The sequence below is a fragment of the Hyla sarda genome, unplaced genomic scaffold (assembly GCF_029499605.1).
Source record: "Hyla sarda isolate aHylSar1 unplaced genomic scaffold, aHylSar1.hap1 scaffold_2855, whole genome shotgun sequence".
Lineage (NCBI taxonomy): Eukaryota > Metazoa > Chordata > Amphibia > Anura > Hylidae > Hyla > Hyla sarda.
Window position 1 is genome coordinate 1 of NW_026609562.1, and position 12735 is coordinate 12735.

Below are 12735 nucleotides of genomic sequence, written 5' to 3' on the forward strand. Positions count from 1 at the left end.
AAGTAGGAGGAGTAAGAAGGGTTCCTGGCAAATCCGGGTTATGGATTGCATTTAAAAAGGCCCCGTGGGAGTGCAATGGGCCCCTGTCTTGCTGCTTAGCAATAATGGTATGGGTTTAGGTTCTGCTGTGTGTACTGGTGGTTGACTGCCCCCCAGCCCAGAGTGTGCATGGAAAATTGTCTGGCAGCCTCCCTGACAGCAAGCAGTGATAGTGCCCATGAAGGGGACCTTGTTGGGCCCGCCCCTTTCACGGTTATCGCTTCTCGGCCTTTTGGCTAAGATCAAGTGTAGTATCTGTTCTTATCAGTTTAATATCTGATACGTCCCCTATCTGGGGACCATATATTAAATGGATTTTTGAGAACGGGGGCCGATTTCGAAGCTTGCTTCCGTCGCCCTATGCATTGACCCGATATGGCAGTATCTTCGGGTACAGTGCACCACCCCCTTACAGGGTTAAAAAGAAAGATTCCTACTTTCATTGCTACCTGCTTGCTGGCTAGCCAGCTAGCCAGCCCTGTGGGCCTTGCTGCTGCTGCAGCCAAAAAACAAAAGGTGGTGCTGCTGCTGCTTCTGCTGCTTCTGCTTCTGCTTGTGTCTGGCCCCTGTTGGAGCGTCCAGGCACAGGACTTCTGCTGCTGCTGACTAAATGGCCTCCTTAATTGGATCATTTGAGTAGCCAGCACACCTGTGCAGGTAGGGCATGACATGATAGGCAGCTGCCTTGATAGCGGGTGGGTGCTGAATGTTCCTAATTGACAAAATAAGATTAATGCTTATGAAGAAATATAAAATCTCATCCCTTCCCCAATATCGCGCCACACCCCTACCCCTTAATTCCCTGGTTGAACGTGATGGACATATGTCTTTTTTCGACCGTACTAACTATGTAACTATGTAACATAACATGGGGGGGGGGGGTCTCCTGGCTGTTCACACAGGTGTGTCATTGCTGTACATTGACCATGCATTGCTTCTGTGGTATTGCAAAGGCAAAGACAAATGCTTCCAGCCATCCATTGCACTAATGGATTGGTCATCAGCTGGCTGTCTATGTCCCGCATCAATATAGACCAAAGTACAGAGGGTTAGGCTATGCTATTGTGCACCTACCTGATGCATCAGAAGGTGCGAGGCCCTTGCTAAATTCTGTGCACAGACTTTGAGATCTATACTTTAGACTGTATCTAAACCTGCTCCAACATGGACTGACATTCTGGCCTACTTTCAGCCGATGCGACTTGTCTGTCGCTGAACAGTCGCTTTTTATGTATTCAGCACCTATGTATAATGTTGTAAAAATGCTCTAGAAGCTAAAGTCGCAGAAATGTCACACATATTTGGCCTGCAACTTTCTGTGCGACAAATTCAGACAGGAAAAATCAGTATAAATCCTTAGAAAATTATCCCCCAGTGTCTCCATCTGCTGGCGGTATTGAATAAGCATTGCTGCACTGATGGGGTATGCATTAGACGAAAAAAAAGAAGAAAAAGAAGAATAATACGCCCAGAAAAGAGGCGAAAAGGAGAAAAACGTAAAAAAACGTGAAAAAAAAGTAAGAGGAAGAGAAGGGAAAAAAAGGTGGAAATGGGTTTAAAAGTGATTTCGGCGGAGAAATATATATATATATATATATATATATATATATATATATATATATATATATATATACGCGCACACACACACATATATATAAACGTATTCTCCGTTGAGATATTGCAGCCGCTGCTGTGTCCAGGCCCAGGAGCCTTAGCACTGTGCTGTGATGTCACTCAATACCACTGACATCACTAGGTGTAAACAACATCTCTCCTTTGCTGTGTATGTGACTATGGAGCTGTTTGGTGATGTCGTCTATTATGGCCTTCATAGAAGCAACAGGAGATTGTTGCATCCATCTAGAACCCTCAGAACTACAGTGCTATGATGTCACTCACTTCCACAGGCCTTGCAGAGTGTAAACAACAACAACCCAGCTTTGTTGTGTATGTAACCATAGGGATTTGTGATGTCACCTAGAACCTTCACAGCAGCGACAGCTTTATGAGGAGCATCAGCACTGCTCTGCCTGAGCAGAACCATCACCGCCATAGGTTGTCAAATAACCCGGATTTAACCCACACAGGTAAGTCCAATGGGGTGCAGGCATGTCCTCTATGCTTACAGCTTCCCGTGGGTGTTGGTTTGATACCGTTTGGGGACAGCCAAGGAGGCATCTGCAGGCAACAAAGGTAGGTGTGTGCTTGTGTGTGTGTTTCCTATGCAGATCCTAAGCCCAGTGTCACATGCAAGTAGGAGGAGTAAGAAGGGTTCCTGGCAAATCCGGGTTATGGATTGCATTTAAAAAGGCCCCGTGGGAGTGCAATGGGCCCCTGTCTTGCTGCTTAGCAATAATGGTATGGGTTTAGGTTCTGCTGTGTGTACTGGTGGTTGACTGCCCCCCAGCCCAGAGTGTGCATGGAAAATTGTCTGGCAGCCTCCCTGACAGCAAGCAGTGATAGTGCCCATGAAGGGGACCTTGTTGGGCCCGCCCCTTTCACGGTTATCGCTTCTCGGCCTTTTGGCTAAGATCAAGTGTAGTATCTGTTCTTATCAGTTTAATATCTGATACGTCCCCTATCTGGGGACCATATATTAAATGGATTTTTGAGAACGGGGGCCGATTTCGAAGCTTGCTTCCGTCGCCCTATGCATTGACCCGATATGGCAGTATCTTCGGGTACAGTGCACCACCCCCTTACAGGGTTAAAAAGAAAGATTCCTACTTTCATTGCTACCTGCTTGCTGGCTAGCCAGCTAGCCAGCCCTGTGGGCCTTGCTGCTGCTGCAGCCAAAAAACAAAAGGTGGTGCTGCTGCTGCTTCTGCTGCTTCTGCTTCTGCTTGTGTCTGGCCCCTGTTGGAGCGTCCAGGCACAGGACTTCTGCTGCTGCTGACTAAATGGCCTCCTTAATTGGATCATTTGAGTAGCCAGCACACCTGTGCAGGTAGGGCATGACATGATAGGCAGCTGCCTTGATAGCGGGTGGGTGCTGAATGTTCCTAATTGACAAAATAAGATTAATGCTTATGAAGAAATATAAAATCTCATCCCTTCCCCAATATCGCGCCACACCCCTACCCCTTAATTCCCTGGTTGAACGTGATGGACATATGTCTTTTTTCGACCGTACTAACTATGTAACTATGTAACATAACATGGGGGGGGGGGGGTCTCCTGGCTGTTCACACAGGTGTGTCATTGCTGTACATTGACCATGCATTGCTTCTGTGGTATTGCAAAGGCAAAGACAAATGCTTCCAGCCATCCATTGCACTAATGGATTGGTCATCAGCTGGCTGTCTATGTCCCGCATCAATATAGACCAAAGTACAGAGGGTTAGGCTATGCTATTGTGCACCTACCTGATGCATCAGAAGGTGCGAGGCCCTTGCTAAATTCTGTGCACAGACTTTGAGATCTATACTTTAGACTGTATCTAAACCTGCTCCAACATGGACTGACATTCTGGCCTACTTTCAGCCGATGCGACTTGTCTGTCGCTGAACAGTCGCTTTTTATGTATTCAGCACCTATGTATAATGTTGTAAAAATGCTCTAGAAGCTAAAGTCGCAGAAATGTCACACATATTTGGCCTGCAACTTTCTGTGCGACAAATTCAGACAGGAAAAATCAGTATAAATCCTTAGAAAATTATCCCCCAGTGTCTCCATCTGCTGGCGGTATTGAATAAGCATTGCTGCACTGATGGGGTATGCATTAGACGAAAAAAAAGAAGAAAAAGAAGAATAATACGCCCAGAAAAGAGGCGAAAAGGAGAAAAACGTAAAAAAACGTGAAAAAAAAGTAAGAGGAAGAGAAGGGAAAAAAAGGTGGAAATGGGTTTAAAAGTGATTTCGGCGGAGAAATATATATATATATATATATATATATATATATATATATATATATACGCGCACACACACACATATATATAAACGTATTCTCCGTTGAGATATTGCAGCCGCTGCTGTGTCCAGGCCCAGGAGCCTTAGCACTGTGCTGTGATGTCACTCAATACCACTGACATCACTAGGTGTAAACAACATCTCTCCTTTGCTGTGTATGTGACTATGGAGCTGTTTGGTGATGTCGTCTATTATGGCCTTCATAGAAGCAACAGGAGATTGTTGCATCCATCTAGAACCCTCAGAACTACAGTGCTATGATGTCACTCACTTCCACAGGCCTTGCAGAGTGTAAACAACAACAACCCAGCTTTGTTGTGTATGTAACCATAGGGATTTGTGATGTCACCTAGAACCTTCACAGCAGCGACAGCTTTATGAGGAGCATCAGCACTGCTCTGCCTGAGCAGAACCATCACCGCCATAGGTTGTCAAATAACCCGGATTTAACCCACACAGGTAAGTCCAATGGGGTGCAGGCATGTCCTCTATGCTTACAGCTTCCCGTGGGTGTTGGTTTGATACCGTTTGGGGACAGCCAAGGAGGCATCTGCAGGCAACAAAGGTAGGTGTGTGCTTGTGTGTGTGTTTCCTATGCAGATCCTAAGCCCAGTGTCACATGCAAGTAGGAGGAGTAAGAAGGGTTCCTGGCAAATCCGGGTTATGGATTGCATTTAAAAAGGCCCCGTGGGAGTGCAATGGGCCCCTGTCTTGCTGCTTAGCAATAATGGTATGGGTTTAGGTTCTGCTGTGTGTACTGGTGGTTGACTGCCCCCCAGCCCAGAGTGTGCATGGAAAATTGTCTGGCAGCCTCCCTGACAGCAAGCAGTGATAGTGCCCATGAAGGGGACCTTGTTGGGCCCGCCCCTTTCACGGTTATCGCTTCTCGGCCTTTTGGCTAAGATCAAGTGTAGTATCTGTTCTTATCAGTTTAATATCTGATACGTCCCCTATCTGGGGACCATATATTAAATGGATTTTTGAGAACGGGGGCCGATTTCGAAGCTTGCTTCCGTCGCCCTATGCATTGACCCGATATGGCAGTATCTTCGGGTACAGTGCACCACCCCCTTACAGGGTTAAAAAGAAAGATTCCTACTTTCATTGCTACCTGCTTGCTGGCTAGCCAGCTAGCCAGCCCTGTGGGCCTTGCTGCTGCTGCAGCCAAAAAACAAAAGGTGGTGCTGCTGCTGCTTCTGCTGCTTCTGCTTCTGCTTGTGTCTGGCCCCTGTTGGAGCGTCCAGGCACAGGACTTCTGCTGCTGCTGACTAAATGGCCTCCTTAATTGGATCATTTGAGTAGCCAGCACACCTGTGCAGGTAGGGCATGACATGATAGGCAGCTGCCTTGATAGCGGGTGGGTGCTGAATGTTCCTAATTGACAAAATAAGATTAATGCTTATGAAGAAATATAAAATCTCATCCCTTCCCCAATATCGCGCCACACCCCTACCCCTTAATTCCCTGGTTGAACGTGATGGACATATGTCTTTTTTCGACCGTACTAACTATGTAACTATGTAACATAACATGGGGGGGGGGGGGTCTCCTGGCTGTTCACACAGGTGTGTCATTGCTGTACATTGACCATGCATTGCTTCTGTGGTATTGCAAAGGCAAAGACAAATGCTTCCAGCCATCCATTGCACTAATGGATTGGTCATCAGCTGGCTGTCTATGTCCCGCATCAATATAGACCAAAGTACAGAGGGTTAGGCTATGCTATTGTGCACCTACCTGATGCATCAGAAGGTGCGAGGCCCTTGCTAAATTCTGTGCACAGACTTTGAGATCTATACTTTAGACTGTATCTAAACCTGCTCCAACATGGACTGACATTCTGGCCTACTTTCAGCCGATGCGACTTGTCTGTCGCTGAACAGTCGCTTTTTATGTATTCAGCACCTATGTATAATGTTGTAAAAATGCTCTAGAAGCTAAAGTCGCAGAAATGTCACACATATTTGGCCTGCAACTTTCTGTGCGACAAATTCAGACAGGAAAAATCAGTATAAATCCTTAGAAAATTATCCCCCAGTGTCTCCATCTGCTGGCGGTATTGAATAAGCATTGCTGCACTGATGGGGTATGCATTAGACGAAAAAAAAGAAGAAAAAGAAGAATAATACGCCCAGAAAAGAGGCGAAAAGGAGAAAAACGTAAAAAAACGTGAAAAAAAAGTAAGAGGAAGAGAAGGGAAAAAAAGGTGGAAATGGGTTTAAAAGTGATTTCGGCGGAGAAATATATATATATATATATATATATATATATATATATATATACGCGCACACACACACATATATATAAACGTATTCTCCGTTGAGATATTGCAGCCGCTGCTGTGTCCAGGCCCAGGAGCCTTAGCACTGTGCTGTGATGTCACTCAATACCACTGACATCACTAGGTGTAAACAACATCTCTCCTTTGCTGTGTATGTGACTATGGAGCTGTTTGGTGATGTCGTCTATTATGGCCTTCATAGAAGCAACAGGAGATTGTTGCATCCATCTAGAACCCTCAGAACTACAGTGCTATGATGTCACTCACTTCCACAGGCCTTGCAGAGTGTAAACAACAACAACCCAGCTTTGTTGTGTATGTAACCATAGGGATTTGTGATGTCACCTAGAACCTTCACAGCAGCGACAGCTTTATGAGGAGCATCAGCACTGCTCTGCCTGAGCAGAACCATCACCGCCATAGGTTGTCAAATAACCCGGATTTAACCCACACAGGTAAGTCCAATGGGGTGCAGGCATGTCCTCTATGCTTACAGCTTCCCGTGGGTGTTGGTTTGATACCGTTTGGGGACAGCCAAGGAGGCATCTGCAGGCAACAAAGGTAGGTGTGTGCTTGTGTGTGTGTTTCCTATGCAGATCCTAAGCCCAGTGTCACATGCAAGTAGGAGGAGTAAGAAGGGTTCCTGGCAAATCCGGGTTATGGATTGCATTTAAAAAGGCCCCGTGGGAGTGCAATGGGCCCCTGTCTTGCTGCTTAGCAATAATGGTATGGGTTTAGGTTCTGCTGTGTGTACTGGTGGTTGACTGCCCCCCAGCCCAGAGTGTGCATGGAAAATTGTCTGGCAGCCTCCCTGACAGCAAGCAGTGATAGTGCCCATGAAGGGGACCTTGTTGGGCCCGCCCCTTTCACGGTTATCGCTTCTCGGCCTTTTGGCTAAGATCAAGTGTAGTATCTGTTCTTATCAGTTTAATATCTGATACGTCCCCTATCTGGGGACCATATATTAAATGGATTTTTGAGAACGGGGGCCGATTTCGAAGCTTGCTTCCGTCGCCCTATGCATTGACCCGATATGGCAGTATCTTCGGGTACAGTGCACCACCCCCTTACAGGGTTAAAAAGAAAGATTCCTACTTTCATTGCTACCTGCTTGCTGGCTAGCCAGCTAGCCAGCCCTGTGGGCCTTGCTGCTGCTGCAGCCAAAAAACAAAAGGTGGTGCTGCTGCTGCTTCTGCTGCTTCTGCTTCTGCTTGTGTCTGGCCCCTGTTGGAGCGTCCAGGCACAGGACTTCTGCTGCTGCTGACTAAATGGCCTCCTTAATTGGATCATTTGAGTAGCCAGCACACCTGTGCAGGTAGGGCATGACATGATAGGCAGCTGCCTTGATAGCGGGTGGGTGCTGAATGTTCCTAATTGACAAAATAAGATTAATGCTTATGAAGAAATATAAAATCTCATCCCTTCCCCAATATCGCGCCACACCCCTACCCCTTAATTCCCTGGTTGAACGTGATGGACATATGTCTTTTTTCGACCGTACTAACTATGTAACTATGTAACATAACATGGGGGGGGGGGGGTCTCCTGGCTGTTCACACAGGTGTGTCATTGCTGTACATTGACCATGCATTGCTTCTGTGGTATTGCAAAGGCAAAGACAAATGCTTCCAGCCATCCATTGCACTAATGGATTGGTCATCAGCTGGCTGTCTATGTCCCGCATCAATATAGACCAAAGTACAGAGGGTTAGGCTATGCTATTGTGCACCTACCTGATGCATCAGAAGGTGCGAGGCCCTTGCTAAATTCTGTGCACAGACTTTGAGATCTATACTTTAGACTGTATCTAAACCTGCTCCAACATGGACTGACATTCTGGCCTACTTTCAGCCGATGCGACTTGTCTGTCGCTGAACAGTCGCTTTTTATGTATTCAGCACCTATGTATAATGTTGTAAAAATGCTCTAGAAGCTAAAGTCGCAGAAATGTCACACATATTTGGCCTGCAACTTTCTGTGCGACAAATTCAGACAGGAAAAATCAGTATAAATCCTTAGAAAATTATCCCCCAGTGTCTCCATCTGCTGGCGGTATTGAATAAGCATTGCTGCACTGATGGGGTATGCATTAGACGAAAAAAAAGAAGAAAAAGAAGAATAATACGCCCAGAAAAGAGGCGAAAAGGAGAAAAACGTAAAAAAACGTGAAAAAAAAGTAAGAGGAAGAGAAGGGAAAAAAAGGTGGAAATGGGTTTAAAAGTGATTTCGGCGGAGAAATATATATATATATATATATATATATATATATATATATATATATACGCGCACACACACACATATATATAAACGTATTCTCCGTTGAGATATTGCAGCCGCTGCTGTGTCCAGGCCCAGGAGCCTTAGCACTGTGCTGTGATGTCACTCAATACCACTGACATCACTAGGTGTAAACAACATCTCTCCTTTGCTGTGTATGTGACTATGGAGCTGTTTGGTGATGTCGTCTATTATGGCCTTCATAGAAGCAACAGGAGATTGTTGCATCCATCTAGAACCCTCAGAACTACAGTGCTATGATGTCACTCACTTCCACAGGCCTTGCAGAGTGTAAACAACAACAACCCAGCTTTGTTGTGTATGTAACCATAGGGATTTGTGATGTCACCTAGAACCTTCACAGCAGCGACAGCTTTATGAGGAGCATCAGCACTGCTCTGCCTGAGCAGAACCATCACCGCCATAGGTTGTCAAATAACCCGGATTTAACCCACACAGGTAAGTCCAATGGGGTGCAGGCATGTCCTCTATGCTTACAGCTTCCCGTGGGTGTTGGTTTGATACCGTTTGGGGACAGCCAAGGAGGCATCTGCAGGCAACAAAGGTAGGTGTGTGCTTGTGTGTGTGTTTCCTATGCAGATCCTAAGCCCAGTGTCACATGCAAGTAGGAGGAGTAAGAAGGGTTCCTGGCAAATCCGGGTTATGGATTGCATTTAAAAAGGCCCCGTGGGAGTGCAATGGGCCCCTGTCTTGCTGCTTAGCAATAATGGTATGGGTTTAGGTTCTGCTGTGTGTACTGGTGGTTGACTGCCCCCCAGCCCAGAGTGTGCATGGAAAATTGTCTGGCAGCCTCCCTGACAGCAAGCAGTGATAGTGCCCATGAAGGGGACCTTGTTGGGCCCGCCCCTTTCACGGTTATCGCTTCTCGGCCTTTTGGCTAAGATCAAGTGTAGTATCTGTTCTTATCAGTTTAATATCTGATACGTCCCCTATCTGGGGACCATATATTAAATGGATTTTTGAGAACGGGGGCCGATTTCGAAGCTTGCTTCCGTCGCCCTATGCATTGACCCGATATGGCAGTATCTTCGGGTACAGTGCACCACCCCCTTACAGGGTTAAAAAGAAAGATTCCTACTTTCATTGCTACCTGCTTGCTGGCTAGCCAGCTAGCCAGCCCTGTGGGCCTTGCTGCTGCTGCAGCCAAAAAACAAAAGGTGGTGCTGCTGCTGCTTCTGCTGCTTCTGCTTCTGCTTGTGTCTGGCCCCTGTTGGAGCGTCCAGGCACAGGACTTCTGCTGCTGCTGACTAAATGGCCTCCTTAATTGGATCATTTGAGTAGCCAGCACACCTGTGCAGGTAGGGCATGACATGATAGGCAGCTGCCTTGATAGCGGGTGGGTGCTGAATGTTCCTAATTGACAAAATAAGATTAATGCTTATGAAGAAATATAAAATCTCATCCCTTCCCCAATATCGCGCCACACCCCTACCCCTTAATTCCCTGGTTGAACGTGATGGACATATGTCTTTTTTCGACCGTACTAACTATGTAACTATGTAACATAACATGGGGGGGGGGGGTCTCCTGGCTGTTCACACAGGTGTGTCATTGCTGTACATTGACCATGCATTGCTTCTGTGGTATTGCAAAGGCAAAGACAAATGCTTCCAGCCATCCATTGCACTAATGGATTGGTCATCAGCTGGCTGTCTATGTCCCGCATCAATATAGACCAAAGTACAGAGGGTTAGGCTATGCTATTGTGCACCTACCTGATGCATCAGAAGGTGCGAGGCCCTTGCTAAATTCTGTGCACAGACTTTGAGATCTATACTTTAGACTGTATCTAAACCTGCTCCAACATGGACTGACATTCTGGCCTACTTTCAGCCGATGCGACTTGTCTGTCGCTGAACAGTCGCTTTTTATGTATTCAGCACCTATGTATAATGTTGTAAAAATGCTCTAGAAGCTAAAGTCGCAGAAATGTCACACATATTTGGCCTGCAACTTTCTGTGCGACAAATTCAGACAGGAAAAATCAGTATAAATCCTTAGAAAATTATCCCCCAGTGTCTCCATCTGCTGGCGGTATTGAATAAGCATTGCTGCACTGATGGGGTATGCATTAGACGAAAAAAAAGAAGAAAAAGAAGAATAATACGCCCAGAAAAGAGGCGAAAAGGAGAAAAACGTAAAAAAACGTGAAAAAAAAGTAAGAGGAAGAGAAGGGAAAAAAAGGTGGAAATGGGTTTAAAAGTGATTTCGGCGGAGAAATATATATATATATATATATATATATATATATATATATATATATACGCGCACACACACACATATATATAAACGTATTCTCCGTTGAGATATTGCAGCCGCTGCTGTGTCCAGGCCCAGGAGCCTTAGCACTGTGCTGTGATGTCACTCAATACCACTGACATCACTAGGTGTAAACAACATCTCTCCTTTGCTGTGTATGTGACTATGGAGCTGTTTGGTGATGTCGTCTATTATGGCCTTCATAGAAGCAACAGGAGATTGTTGCATCCATCTAGAACCCTCAGAACTACAGTGCTATGATGTCACTCACTTCCACAGGCCTTGCAGAGTGTAAACAACAACAACCCAGCTTTGTTGTGTATGTAACCATAGGGATTTGTGATGTCACCTAGAACCTTCACAGCAGCGACAGCTTTATGAGGAGCATCAGCACTGCTCTGCCTGAGCAGAACCATCACCGCCATAGGTTGTCAAATAACCCGGATTTAACCCACACAGGTAAGTCCAATGGGGTGCAGGCATGTCCTCTATGCTTACAGCTTCCCGTGGGTGTTGGTTTGATACCGTTTGGGGACAGCCAAGGAGGCATCTGCAGGCAACAAAGGTAGGTGTGTGCTTGTGTGTGTGTTTCCTATGCAGATCCTAAGCCCAGTGTCACATGCAAGTAGGAGGAGTAAGAAGGGTTCCTGGCAAATCCGGGTTATGGATTGCATTTAAAAAGGCCCCGTGGGAGTGCAATGGGCCCCTGTCTTGCTGCTTAGCAATAATGGTATGGGTTTAGGTTCTGCTGTGTGTACTGGTGGTTGACTGCCCCCCAGCCCAGAGTGTGCATGGAAAATTGTCTGGCAGCCTCCCTGACAGCAAGCAGTGATAGTGCCCATGAAGGGGACCTTGTTGGGCCCGCCCCTTTCACGGTTATCGCTTCTCGGCCTTTTGGCTAAGATCAAGTGTAGTATCTGTTCTTATCAGTTTAATATCTGATACGTCCCCTATCTGGGGACCATATATTAAATGGATTTTTGAGAACGGGGGCCGATTTCGAAGCTTGCTTCCGTCGCCCTATGCATTGACCCGATATGGCAGTATCTTCGGGTACAGTGCACCACCCCCTTACAGGGTTAAAAAGAAAGATTCCTACTTTCATTGCTACCTGCTTGCTGGCTAGCCAGCCCTGTGGGCCTTGCTGCTGCTGCAGCCAAAAAACAAAAGGTGGTGCTGCTGCTGCTTCTGCTGCTTCTGCTTCTGCTTGTGTCTGGCCCCTGTTGGAGCGTCCAGGCACAGGACTTCTGCTGCTGCTGACTAAATGGCCTCCTTAATTGGATCATTTGAGTAGCCAGCACACCTGTGCAGGTAGGGCATGACATGATAGGCAGCTGCCTTGATAGCGGGTGGGTGCTGAATGTTCCTAATTGACAAAATAAGATTAATGCTTATGAAGAAATATAAAATCTCATCCCTTCCCCAATATCGCGCCACACCCCTACCCCTTAATTCCCTGGTTGAACGTGATGGACATATGTCTTTTTTCGACCGTACTAACTATGTAACTATGTAACATAACATGGGGGGGGGGGTCTCCTGGCTGTTCACACAGGTGTGTCATTGCTGTACATTGACCATGCATTGCTTCTGTGGTATTGCAAAGGCAAAGACAAATGCTTCCAGCCATCCATTGCACTAATGGATTGGTCATCAGCTGGCTGTCTATGTCCCGCATCAATATAGACCAAAGTACAGAGGGTTAGGCTATGCTATTGTGCACCTACCTGATGCATCAGAAGGTGCGAGGCCCTTGCTAAATTCTGTGCACAGACTTTGAGATCTATACTTTAGACTGTATCTAAACCTGCTCCAACATGGACTGACATTCTGGCCTACTTTCAGCCGATGCGACTTGTCTGTCGCTGAACAGTCGCTTTTTATGTATTCAGCACCTATGTATAATGTTGTAAAAATGCTCTAGAAGCTAAAGTCGCAGAAATGTCACA

At 46.2% G+C, this 12735-nt stretch overlaps 6 non-coding genes across 6 annotated transcripts; all 6 read left to right on the forward strand.

Annotated features, from left to right (window-relative positions):
• Window positions 1-255: 255 nt before the first annotated feature.
• LOC130326631 (U2 spliceosomal RNA) lies at window positions 256-446 on the forward strand. The gene has a single exon (XR_008871206.1). It is a non-coding gene; the product is annotated as a U2 spliceosomal RNA (small nuclear RNA).
• Window positions 447-2545: 2099 nt separating this feature from the next.
• LOC130326641 (U2 spliceosomal RNA) lies at window positions 2546-2736 on the forward strand. The gene has a single exon (XR_008871215.1). It is a non-coding gene; the product is annotated as a U2 spliceosomal RNA (small nuclear RNA).
• A 2090-nt stretch (window positions 2737-4826) lies between these two features.
• Window positions 4827-5017, forward strand: LOC130326642 (U2 spliceosomal RNA). Its single transcript, XR_008871216.1, has one exon. It is a non-coding gene; the product is annotated as a U2 spliceosomal RNA (small nuclear RNA).
• A 2086-nt stretch (window positions 5018-7103) lies between these two features.
• On the forward strand, window positions 7104-7294 carry LOC130326644 (U2 spliceosomal RNA). The gene has a single exon (XR_008871217.1). It is a non-coding gene; the product is annotated as a U2 spliceosomal RNA (small nuclear RNA).
• A 2090-nt stretch (window positions 7295-9384) lies between these two features.
• On the forward strand, window positions 9385-9575 carry LOC130326645 (U2 spliceosomal RNA). The gene has a single exon (XR_008871218.1). It is a non-coding gene; the product is annotated as a U2 spliceosomal RNA (small nuclear RNA).
• A 2089-nt stretch (window positions 9576-11664) lies between these two features.
• LOC130326633 (U2 spliceosomal RNA) lies at window positions 11665-11855 on the forward strand. Its single transcript, XR_008871207.1, has one exon. It is a non-coding gene; the product is annotated as a U2 spliceosomal RNA (small nuclear RNA).
• The last annotated feature ends 880 nt before the right edge of the window (window positions 11856-12735 follow it).